This window comes from Eumetopias jubatus, unplaced genomic scaffold (assembly GCF_037043125.1).
Source record: "Eumetopias jubatus isolate StellerSeaLion01/CBP00866 unplaced genomic scaffold, mEumJub1_p1.0 scaffold_1, whole genome shotgun sequence".
Classification (NCBI taxonomy): domain Eukaryota; kingdom Metazoa; phylum Chordata; class Mammalia; order Carnivora; family Otariidae; genus Eumetopias; species Eumetopias jubatus.
The window spans coordinates 138907761-138920135 of record NW_028274807.1 but is presented as its reverse complement, the minus strand read 5'-3'; the positions used below and the strand labels follow the sequence as shown (position 1 = coordinate 138920135).

Sequence of the window (12375 nt, the reverse complement as noted above, 5' to 3'; positions counted from 1 at the left end):
GGGCTTTGCATTCTGTGGACCTGCATCCCATCATCATGCTGGGGAAAGCCATCTCCAAGAGTTTGCTCAGCCCCAGGAGGCAGGAGGAAGTCCTGATGTCTCTCTTCCAGAAATAACTCACTGGGCCCCATCCACTGGTGGGGGCGGGGAGGGGAATACATTCTGAGCCTGCATATTTTCACATTTCTGAGATCTCAGAGTCCAAGGGCACCCAAGCCAAGTTTCCATTTAGTCTTAAAATTGTTCAAGCGCTTAGTCCCACAACTTCCAGGACACAAAGTAGGAATCCTTCACTCATTATGTTTTGCACTTGATTCTCTTCCTGTCCTCATTAAATCCCCTGAGTTGACAGAGTTTACTAGAAGCAACTTTTATCTTTCCCTTTGGAAGGGCCGTATCATATGACCAGCTCCTAAGTGGATACATTTTGAAACGCCAGTGGAATTCCTTAGTGCTATTTTAAAACAGGTTTAAACAATGTTGTGGAATCAAAACACTGTTTTATAAGCCTGATCAAGTAATGTCATAAAACATCCCGCCCTGAAAAACAAGAAAAATGAGGGACTTGCATTCTGCAACATCAAAACATAACACTTCTGCCCTAAAATTATTCTGAAGATAAAACCATCAGAAATGTTTAAAAGTCAGGTAGGTATTTTATGTTGGTGAAATGAAGTGCTGGGACAATCAAGTGTGAATTTGGGACAAAAACATTCTTCCTCGTGAGGAAATAGGGTGTTTGCTCTCCTCGGTCCCAGTATAAAAAGATGCCTGTCTCCATTAATCTAGTTCATCGAATAATTGCTCAACTCTTTGTTTTCCAGCTTTAAAGGGAGACGGATGAGAGAAATAACCTAACTGTGAGAGTTAATATTTTTCGATAGCAGAGGGAGAAGAAACCGGTTTAAGTGCTCAATACCACTCCAGGAAGAGCAAATTCAGACCATACTCTATGCACGGATTTATTGAGCAATTTAGGTAGCCACCCTCCAGAGAATTGCTGTCACTGGGAGAAGGTACTTAAAGGGCCATGTTCATCGCCCCAGAACACAGGGACTGCGGGGAAATTTCGGGTTGCTATTTTCATGGAGACATTTGTTTCCAAACAAAGGGCTCCCTGCCAGCTATTTTAGAAGCACTTGCATATTTATTCAGTCAACTCTGGGCCGGGGATTGTCTTTGGGCACTGAGGTTTTATCAATGTCTATTTAAAGCAGAATGAAAAACAGCTCAAGATGGAAACACAGAATATTTCCAGCCCAGAATGTGAGATGCTGCCTTTTCTTTCAGGGCTCGTATCTGGTTTCTCCCTCTCTGAAATTGCCACCTGTCTTGCAATCGTTGGCATGCCCTCGTTTAATTGCTGTTTTGTTTTTAGTGGAACATAAAATAATAGTGCGCCTTAACAAATTATAGATTTGCTGAAATATGGTGTGTATGTGTGTACCGTTTTGAGAGAGAGCAAATCTTCCCTGTCAGGACTTATTTACAAGCTCCATCTGGTTACGTCCACCACGGACCCAGGCAACGGTGAGACTCCTTGTCATGCAAGGGATTATGTGCTGGAATTCATATGGTGCACGTTTAGGGAAGGCCGCAAAAGGGAAAAACAGGCTCATCGTGTCAGTGGGACCAGATTTAAATTTCTAACTCTTGGAAAGATCAGACGAAAGTTCCTGATTCAGAATTTGTACTCCTCAATTGCTCATTCCAGAGATATCTATTAGGTACAGGTACTGGGCTTTCAGTTGAGGATTCAGATAGGAATGAGGCTCTGTGCCTGCCCTCAAGATGCTCACAGTGAGTGTAGAGAACACCTGTGTATGTTTTCTTATTTTCTCTTGTAAACACACACACACTGCTACCTACCTCCTGGACTCAAAAGCAAGTCTGACTTTCAAAGTCACCAAACAGAGGTGCCACACTGTAACACATCACACTGTTGAGAGCTGAGGGTGACCCACACCTGCTTCCTGTTACTAGAGAAATGGGGGTGCATACTTAGGAGAAAGGTGGCTTCAAAGAGGCGTGGGAGGTAAAGCTGGGGATGGGCATCACAGGCAGAAAGATCAGCGCACACACCCATGACAGGCATGCTGAGTAGTCAGCAGTGACTAGTGTGTCGGGGGGTGCATTTTGGGGAGCATGACAGGAGGTCAGTGTCCTGGGCAGGCTGGGGCAGGCTGAGCCAGCTGTGCAGGGCCCTGCCCATGATGATACACTTGGAAGGGATTCTGTAAGTGAGGACGGGCCATGAATCCCAGCATGGGATTATCTGGCTCAGAGATGACACTTTGCTTTGTGGGTGTTAGGCCTGAGCCCCAAGGACAAATGTCAAATTTAAGAGTATCTTTTGTTTCGAGTAAATGGACCACTGGACCATAAGGAGCATCAGCTGTTCTGTATAGTCACGAAGGACTCTACTGCTGAGGCCAGAATGGATCATTATCCTAGCAGGAGGAAGAACAACAGGAGCTTAACACTTAGCTAAGAAAGGCCTTCAGTTCCTGCCATAAATTAATTCATGTATTCCTTACCACAGCCATATGAGGTAGGTACTATTGTCATCTTGGTGCCACAGACAAGGAACCAGGGGCACAGAGATGCTAAGTAACCTGAGATCACACAGCTACATGAGTGGTGGGCCGGGACCAGAATCCATACTGTCCCTCAAGTCTGCGCTTTAAGCCACAGTTACCTTACTTACCCCGCTGCTCTTCAGAAGGGGGAGTAAACAGTGCAACTTGAGGTCTCCCCTGTTCCTCATATTCCTTCTACCAGTTCACATGATCCTTGAAATCCCACCAGGACAGATCCACCCCTTCAGTGACCCTTTGTTGTATAAGGACAGGACTGAAGCCGGAGGATCCAAGAAAGCAAGACTCAGCTGCCCACAGCTCAGGATGGGGGAAGGGCTGAGGGGGCCCGAGCAAGACAAAGGCAGGTCAGTGGGCTACTGACCAACAACTGAAGCACTACAGGGAGCTCTGCAGGGGGCTGAGGCTCCCCCAGAGTCCGTTCCATTCCTGCCAAGATACAGGAACACCTGACCGATCAACATGTAGAACCCCCTTCATGATATTTCACATATAGGCCACTCTAAGGATTTCCAATTGATTTTTTTTTTGCTTAAATAAAATTTACAGAACTTTATATTACTGCTGTGAAGGTAAAAGCAGTATTGTCTGACATAAATAGGAGTTAAGAGTAAAAAATAAACAGGGTTTTCAGGTTGACTGCCTCAATAAAGTTTTACTGGAACAAAGCCACGCTCTTTCACGAAGCTTTCGTGCCGCAGTGGGAGAGTCAAGCAGTAGCAACACACACTGAAGGACCTGTGAGGCTTCAACTATGTACTGTCTGGCCATGTAGGACAGTCTGCACACCTCCAAAATAAATAAATAAAACCTCGTCCTAAATAGGTACAGCTGCTTGTCCTCTATTAGAAAGAGGGAGTAGCAAAGGTTTATGAGGTATGAATTAAGGATGTACTGGCACTGAACTCAGAATTTCTCATCAGTAATACAAAGATCGAACGAATACGGAAAAGGGACTGACTTTATCACTCTCCGATTTGAGATGATTGCATACGAAGTTTAGTGCTCCCCCAAATTAGGTTTCTTGTAGGCTGTGTGCAGAATTTACGCTGGGGAAAACACTGTCCTGAACTTGTACATACGTGAAATTAAATAATACATGATAGAAAATGCGATTTGGGAGCAAAGGTGGGTGAAGATACTGAAATGGGGTAGCATTAAATCCACAGCAGATCGGTGTCATTAGAGAAGGGAGGTATAGTTGAAAAGCTCCCAGGAACTGGAATGAGGACCCATGGCTTAAAGCCAGCAGTGTGCCGGCAAGCAGGTCTCTTAAGCTCTCTGAACGTCAGGACCCCCAGGATCCAAATACTATTCCTGTTCCACCTGCCGTGTGGGATGACCCAACGTCTTGGGAGACTCTGCCGCTGGTAAAGCACTCTGGGACCACCGACTGCCCTATTATCACCCATGTCCCTCCTGCCATGTGGCTGACTGCACAAGCAGGCCAGGGGTAAGATTTGGTTGGGAGAAGGGAGATGATGGACTCAGGGAAGGTGGGCCACAGAGTCCCAAATAAAGGGTGGAGAGAGATGGAAGGTACCCTAGCGGCAAACAAAGGAGGAAGCAGGAAGTGTAAGAGACTTTGCTTCCTTGGTGATCCGGTGCCAAGTGGATGCTGCCCAGGACACCCTGATGGCCTCACCTTGAGCTGACTGATGTGGGGAGGGGCTCAGGCGTCCTTTCTAACACCCCAGTTCGGTTTTCCCCATGGAGTTGGGTTCCACGATACCCAGGATCCCATCCCATTCTCTGATTACACATGTCCCAGCATCTCCGGGCAAATGAGCCATCTGCCTCCCAGTTTCCAGTAGCCGAGGAAGGCGGATATTTATTTTAGAAACTATGCCTGCAAGCTTTAACATAATATTTGGGGCTGTATATCTACACAGTGGTGTTATAAACAATTCAAAATGACGAGAGCCTCTGCCCTTCACTTTTCTCCTGGAGGAAGAGCTGGGCTGTGTAGTTATTAAAATAAAAAGCAGCTGTGGCAGCAGCAACCAGAGCACAGAACAGAGCCCATGTCACCACCAGAGGAAGAATCTCCCTGGGAGAACAGCGATCATTATTTAGGACCTACTGTGTGCCACGCAGGGTGCTAAATGCATCATCCTCCTAAGGGGTGATGCATGAAACAATCCAGCAAGGTTGCCCCACGCTGTAGGTTAGCTCCTTGCACTTGAAACGAAATGACACCTCTTGCCAAGAATGCGGCAGCCAGAGGGCAAGGTCGGATTTGAACCCAGCTCAGGCTCACTTCAAAGCCCTTTGTTCCTTTGCTCGGCTCTGTCCTGTGTGTCACGGAAATTTCTCCTTTTTCTGAGGTGAGAATGTGCTGAGCGTCCCTTTTCCAGGAGCCAGGCTGCAGGGAGAAATGTGTTAGTAAAGCTGAAGGAATTTTAATACTTCCTTTGCAGTCTGAGTGTTAATGGGCCTGAAGTCCCACAGTGGCATTGACATCACTGGGCTGCCAGTGCCCAAACGGAATTGGGTTTTTTTAATCTCCTGAACAGATGCAGGAAAACAGTAACATTTGGCAAGTGGAAAGGGACAGCAGATTTTTACTTTCCAGCTTCTGCAACATTTTTAGATACAAAAGTATAAAGTTTCCAGCCTTTCTTTTACTTTTGGGGGGCTCTGTGGGGATTTGTGTGTGTGTGTGCACGCAGGGTGAAAAGGAGAGGGGCGGGGTTAACGCTGCCTCTTGGTGCAACAGAACAAAATGCTCACGCTGAACCTTGGGAAGGCAGTAACAGGCCAGGACGCAACATGGGAACAAATGAAGAAATAAACTAAAATTAGAAGGACATTAAGTGCCCTGATGATGATTTTTATATAATTTCCCAAGTACACAGGGCAACCTACAATATGAATTTCCTCGTTCTAAAGCCAGTAAAATCCAGCCATAGAACCAATGAGCACATCGATATAATTTGCGCCTCAACAGTAGTGATTTTAACCGAGGTTAAGTGCCTTTAATCCAAAAGGTTTGTTTTAATGTAAGTTTAACAGTAGAGGGGAAATGAAACACAGAACAACAGAAAGCTCTCGTGGAGGTATCAAAGTGTCCGCGCTAAGCACATTCATTCTAGCCAATCGACCCGTGGGGACGTTCGTGTCTGAGGGATAAATCAGAATTTAAAGACTTTATAAAAAGCTGTTTTTTAAGCTCAATATGCCCCAAATGAGAAGGTATCAACGAGCACTCAGGGATTCCCAAATTCAGAGATTATTCACAACTGCTTTATTCTACAAATATACTCATGCAACTGTCACAGGGGGCAAAATTGTTGTGAAATCAACGCTGAACAGCATTCTCAAGCAAAGTCAAAGACATGTTTTGCCCACCACTCAAAAAGCATGGCCCACATAAACATAAGCTCAAAGGCACTATGAAGAGGTTCCTTTGTGAATTAGTGCCCGGGGTTTCTCAGAAAGAAAAGCAATAGAATGGGGATGGCAGGCACAGTAACCTCCGCAGTGTTTCTGTTACAGACATGGGGCAAGGGCATCCCATCTGGAAGGCCAGAGGTCCAGAGGAACCTGGTCAAATGTTAGAAGCATCCAGAGCCCACGACTTCCCCTTTATCATGGCCCATGAGTCTTGATTCTGGCCTGTTCCGTATCTTTCATTTTCCTCTTGGCCTCCTGACCCCAACGTCTGGCCCATCCTTGGATCCCCCTTTTTGTCAGTGAGCAACCTGATGGCCTAGAACTGGCCAAGTGAGCCCCAAATCCCACCACTTGTCCATGTTAACCTCTCCGCCTTTTTGGGCTTTTGCCATGCACAGTTACCCAAGATGCCTGCTCAGCTCAACCATTTTCGACAGCAAATCCACCAGAAGATCTAATGTCCTCTAGGGGAGAGAACTGGCAAGAGGAAGAAGATTGGAGAAACCCTGTTGTCTAAACAGGATTAAAAGCATCAGTTCTCACATCATGCCTAGGCTGTCAGTCAATACTAAAGTTCCTCTTACCCAGGTAGAAAACACAATCCCAAAGAAGCTGCAGAACTTGTTCTGGGCCCACAGCAGGTAAGTGAAGGGCTGAGGCATGCATACCCAGAACTGCTTTGTGCCTGACACCTTTTCAGGAAGGAAAGCTAGGGACATGTTGGATTTGGCTGTTGTCTTTTAAAATAGCCACATCGAGGGGCACCTGGCTGGCTCAGTTGGTGGAGCATTGAACTCTTGATCCTGGGGTCATGAGTTCAAGTCCCCTGTTGGTGGTAGGGCCCACTTAAAATTTAAACAAATAAATAGTCACATTTAACCACCTGACCAGTCTAACTTCACTGAGCAAAGCATCATGCTAACCTCAGGGCTACAAGGTGAGGAAGACATGATGCCTGCCTTTTGCCTTTTAGGAGTTTATAATCAATCGAGAGAGGGAGCCTCAGTGTTGTGTGAAGAGTCACACTGTAATAAGTTTGTGACTCATGGGGGTATATTCAAAGCACTACAGGAACATGGGGGAAGAATGAATGACGTGGAGTGTGGGGTGGGGTTAAGGGAGGCTTCCCAGAGAAAATGACATTTCTGCCAGCTCCTGGGGCTCATCTGAAGGAGAAGGCAGTAGACAGTCAATTCCAGGGTACAGCCTCCAGAGAAACATGGAGCTGTGAGGCTCGTGCGTCAGCATGGCCCAGTGTGGCTGGAAGTGGGGGTGCCTATTGGTAGGAGAGGAGCAGATGACAGTGGGAGATGAGATGAGCATGAGCTCACAGAGCAACCACAGGTGGCATATGTGATCACTGGGTGAGCCACCTAAAGCAGAAGTAGGCAAAGTGTGGCCTTTGGGCCAAACCCAGCCCTCTGCTTGTTTTTGTAAATAAAGTTTTATTGGAACACAACCAATCTTTGTTTATGTACTTTCTATGGTTCCTTCTGGGATAGACACAAGGATCACATGGCCCACAAAGCCAAAAATATTTTCTTATTTGACCCTTTTAAGAAAGTTTGCTGATCCCTGGATTAAGGATTTGAACTATTCATTTGGATTTCTGCAATTGACCCAAATGCACATGGTCAGGCTTTCTATATATACTCCTACGGTCTCTATGTGGCATCATCTTAAACCTTCTCCTTCCCCATCATGGACAATTAGTGGTTTATCTGTCTCATAAACTTGTCCAGACATCTCTTTCACAATCCCAAATTTTATGTCTTCCTTTATTCTATTTCTTATTTTAGGGCCACATACTTTCCTCTGCTGACATCGTTCTGAGCCTCCCATCCCACCAGCAGAAGCTCATCACTCAACTGTGAGTCATTTTGCTTCCTTTGCCTCCTCCCCAAGTTCTTCATAAATTTTTGTACCACTTTTAGAATGCTGCTGAAAATCGATTTTTTTCACTTGCTGCGACCGCTTTCAAATCCCGTGCTTTGACAAATAGCTATTCCTCCGCAAAAAGGCTCCCTTAGTTTTACAAAGCCCTTGGAAAATACAAGGTATACCCACCAGCATTTACAGAACAGAAACGGGAAGAAATAATCATGCTTTTCCGATCTGCCACACTAAAGGATTTCTTTTACGAGGAAATCCCCTTATACATTGAAAACCAAATTTGAGCTATAAAATTTAAATTTGCACATGATTTTCTAGGGGGTACATCTCTGATATGCAACAAGGAGTGTGATTATTGTTTAATTAACCACTTGCAATAGCATCAAAGAGGGCAGTCAGAGTTGTAAAAGCTGCTTTTTATGGTATGTAGTACATATTACTACTGGGATCCAAATCCCAGCACTGCCCCTTACTCATTGTGTTACCCTAAATTAATTAACCTCTCTGTACCTAAGCTTCCACATCTGCCCAAAAAAGGGGAAGGAAGGGATTATAACTAATCTATCTAACAGGGTTGTTGTTAGGATTGAATGGGACAAAGTATTAAAAATGGTGAAGTAGTGCCTGGCCTTTAGAAAACACCTAGCCTATGTTAGCTACTACTATAATAGGCTTCTTAGGTTTCTTTCTTTCCTTCAACAGCACAAAGAATAAGAACAACAGCACCGTGGGACCTGACGGGTGTTCCTGAGCATGGAGTAAGTTTTTACCTTCTGTCTTTCCGATTCCCTACTTAGGGATGCTTTCCTCCCACACTCCTGGCCCAGCTGGTTTGGGCGGGATCAACCTCAATGCCGGGCTCCAGGGATTGGCACGTGATCCAGACCTAAGCCAATCACAGTGGTTTACCTCTCCAGCACCCCCAAGGTGGGACAGTTATACGGGGGCACGCGACCCAAGTGAGGCCAATGAGAACCAGGTCCCTGGCGCTAATGGAATGACGGGGACCCGAGCCTCTTTTTGTGTCAGGTAGACTATCAGCCGTCGCTGTTGGTGGCATCTTTAGTAGCCATTTATAAAATCTTCCTGGAAACAAAACCAACGCACGAAGAAACAGTTGTGGGAGGCAAAGGGGAACCATTCCCTGAAAAGGAACGCAAGCCCTCAGGTGCATATGGGTTACTCTGGACTGTCCAGTTCCCCGTGCCGATGTTTGAAGCTTATGCCAACTTTGAGCTGAGTTTTCTGTCACTTGCATCCCAAAAGTTCTGATACATACTAATGAGTCCTCATGACCTACAGCAAGAATTGAATGCAAATCTTGCTAATCTCGGTACTGCCGAGAAAGCATGGCAAGAAGAGGGAAGAACTGAACTGTGATCTTGGTTCTGTCTTTAGCCAGTTGGGGATTGCTGGGAAGACAGTTTCATCTTTCTGGGTCCCGGTGTGCTTTTATGTCAAGTGAGAGAGGTGAGTGAAAATCAATCTCTAAGATCCTTTTTCAGTTCTAACATTCTATGAGTCTCTATTATGCCTGGATTCCTTTCAGTTGCGAATGCTGTGGTATAATTGGTTACTGATTCTCATATTTTCCTGCTTCTTTCCGTTTCAACTTTAAAAATATCCTATTAGACCCTCAGTCTCTATACTCCAAGTGTTTATTCCTTTCCCTTCAATTCCTTCTAAGGAAAATATATTTATTTTTGTATACTTGGGTATAATGATCCCATTTTCTTCTCATTTCTATATTTTTAAATCTAATTAAGGTGATAAGTTCCTTGAGGGTTGAAACTAGAGTTTTCCTGTGGGTGTAAACATTATTTTTTTTTAATTGGCAACCAAGCTGCCAGTTTTTACAGAGCAGCAGGATATGGGTTTTAAGTAATGTAAGCAGGAAATGGGTCTCCAGCCCACACAAAATAAATGCAAAAGTACTGATTTACCCTGAGTCCACATCTGGCTTACTCATTTATAATTTCAGCCTAGACTAAAATTCTCCCACAGAACTTCAGTGTGACAGCCATGTCTACAGAATGTCAGACCAAAAATGTTGTGTCAGGGGATCATCCTGTGAGTCTCACTTACACATATAAAAAAAATCTGGCTATTTCAGGGCAATGCCATGCTTTTCTCTTCAATGGCAGGGTTGGGGGGCCTGAGCTAAGTGAGTATTAGCTCTGTATCTTCACATTCGTTGATTTTAAGTAATTCAAGAGCTCTAAAGTGTGGAGGGATCAAAGAGAACTGGCTGGGATGTGGTCAACTGACCCATCATCCACACACACAAATTTCTGGAGAAAGAAAAAAAAAAAAAACTCTCCCAGGAGGGATTGGCAGGATGCTTCCCTGTCTGATGACCCAGTCCATTCTTGTTCATCAGGACCCTAAATACGAACAAGCCCCCAACTTCAACTGCTTTAAGGGGCACCTCTTGGCAAATACAAGAAAATTAGCTGGAGGCAGAGGTTTTAGGGTTGGTTGGTTTAGCAATTCAATAATGCCATTCAGGGCCCTATTTCTGTCTGTCTTTCCACTCTTCCATCCATAGTGCCTGCTTTGTCCTAGAGGTGACTTCCCTTGGAGTTGGAGGAGAGCTAGTAGGAGCACTTGGGGCTACTTGCTTCCTTGTTCTCATGCATCAGGAACTGTCCCAATATTCTAAGCATGCGTTTTTTGTTCTCTTTGGGTCATTTTATTAGGACAAAATTTCAAATTTGCTCAGAAGTTACAAGAATAGTACAAAGAAGCCCTGTACACCCTTCATCTAATTCACAATTCCTAGCATATAATAATATACAACAGTATATTACAATGCTATAATCTATAGTCCATGTTCAGATTTCACTCACTGTCCCAATAAGGTCCTTTAGAGCTATTTTTCTCTCTGACCCAGGATCCAATCTGGATTATGCATTGTATATAACTGGCATGTCTCTCTTAATCTGGAATAGTCTTTCAGTCGCCTGTCTTTGCCACTCATAATCTTGGCATTTTTGAAGGCCACAATTTTTTTTTAAAGTGGGTTATTTGCTTTCTTATTATTGAATTTTCAGAGATTTGTATATTCTAGATACAAGCCTAAATCAGATGTGCAATTTGTAAATACTTTCTCCTAGGGTGTGCCTTGTGTTTTCATTCATTTCACAGTATCTGTTGAAGAGCAGACATTTCTTATTTTGATCAGGACTAATTTATCTTGTTCTCTTTTATGGATACTAAGCACAAGTTTTGAATTCATTCTCATTGGACTGGCCTAGGTTACAAATTCACACCATGAACCAGTAACAGAATATGACAAGCTGGGACACAGAATAGGATGCCTGGCTTGAGTCGGCTCAATTATTCCCAATCCTGCTGTTTTTTTCCTCAAGCATAGAAACCCAAGAAATGGAAAAGCATATTAAACCCTGGGTACATTTAGGAAAGGTGAAGTGTGGAATGGATGCTGGGCAACATCCTCTAGAAGCTGCTCCAGGAAAAAGCCAGTCCACCAGCCGAGCACCCTCAGAGCAGTGCTGCTTGGTTCTGGGGCCTTTCCCTCCTCAGTCTCCCCACCACCCAATGGCCATACTTTCCAGTTCCAAAATCCAAGAGCCTTTGTCCTGTAACATGCATCTTTGAACCAGCCTGTAAGATCATGGGTGAAGTCCCCGGCTTTTTTTTTTTTTTTTTTAAGAAAGAGCATGCACGAGCTGGGGTAGGAGTGTGGCGGGATGGGCAGAGGAAGCGGGAGAAAGGATCTCAAGCAGACTCCCCGCTGAGCGCAGAGACTGATGAAGGGCTCCGTCTCCCAACCCTGAGATCATGACCTGAGCCTAAATCAAGAGTCAGTTCCTTGACTGAGCCATCCAGGGGCCCTGGTATCTGGCTTTTTGTCTCCTACTTTTAGAGGGCAGGGGCCATGTCTCAGGCACCCCCAGCGCCCCCTTACACCACGAGCCCCGTGCCTCACTCACAGTCTGCCTTCACCAGGTCCCCAAGTCATGGGCTGAATGGAGAAGCAGCAATCACATTAAGTGCTTCACCCGGCACACAAACCTATGTCTTCCTGAGGCCTGCCTGAGCCAAGCCATTTCTTGTCACTTTCATGTCTCCTCCATGTGAAAGCACCAAAGAGAGAAACGTAAGTAATGAGGTTTTTTGGAGTGTACATACTGTCTGTATTAAATGATGTATATTTCAAGTCCCCATTATCAGATAGATGTTTATGGACCGCTAATTTTTAATTTACTAAAATGTTCCCTTTTGCATTAAAAAAATGTATAATTATTTGGAGGAGGAGGTGGCTGGGAGGAAAAAAGGCTAAATCAAGTTTGGAAAAATGCCAACGCACTGAGTTTCTAAATATTTCTCCCACAACAGAAATTTTATGCCCCCCTTCCCTCTGAAAAAGGGCTGACTATTACTACCATTAATATCCATGCCTCTCGTCTTATTTTGTTTTCACGGATACAGGCAAAACTTCTTGTTTCCACTGTCAGGATGGGGG

General features: G+C 44.8%; 1 protein-coding gene across 4 annotated transcripts in view; it reads right to left on the bottom strand.

The window, feature by feature from the left end:
• The window catches only part of RARB (retinoic acid receptor beta), a 377605-nt gene that overhangs the window by 83892 nt on the left and 281338 nt on the right, over positions 1-12375 (bottom strand). The gene's annotated exons all lie outside the window — the stretch shown is intronic.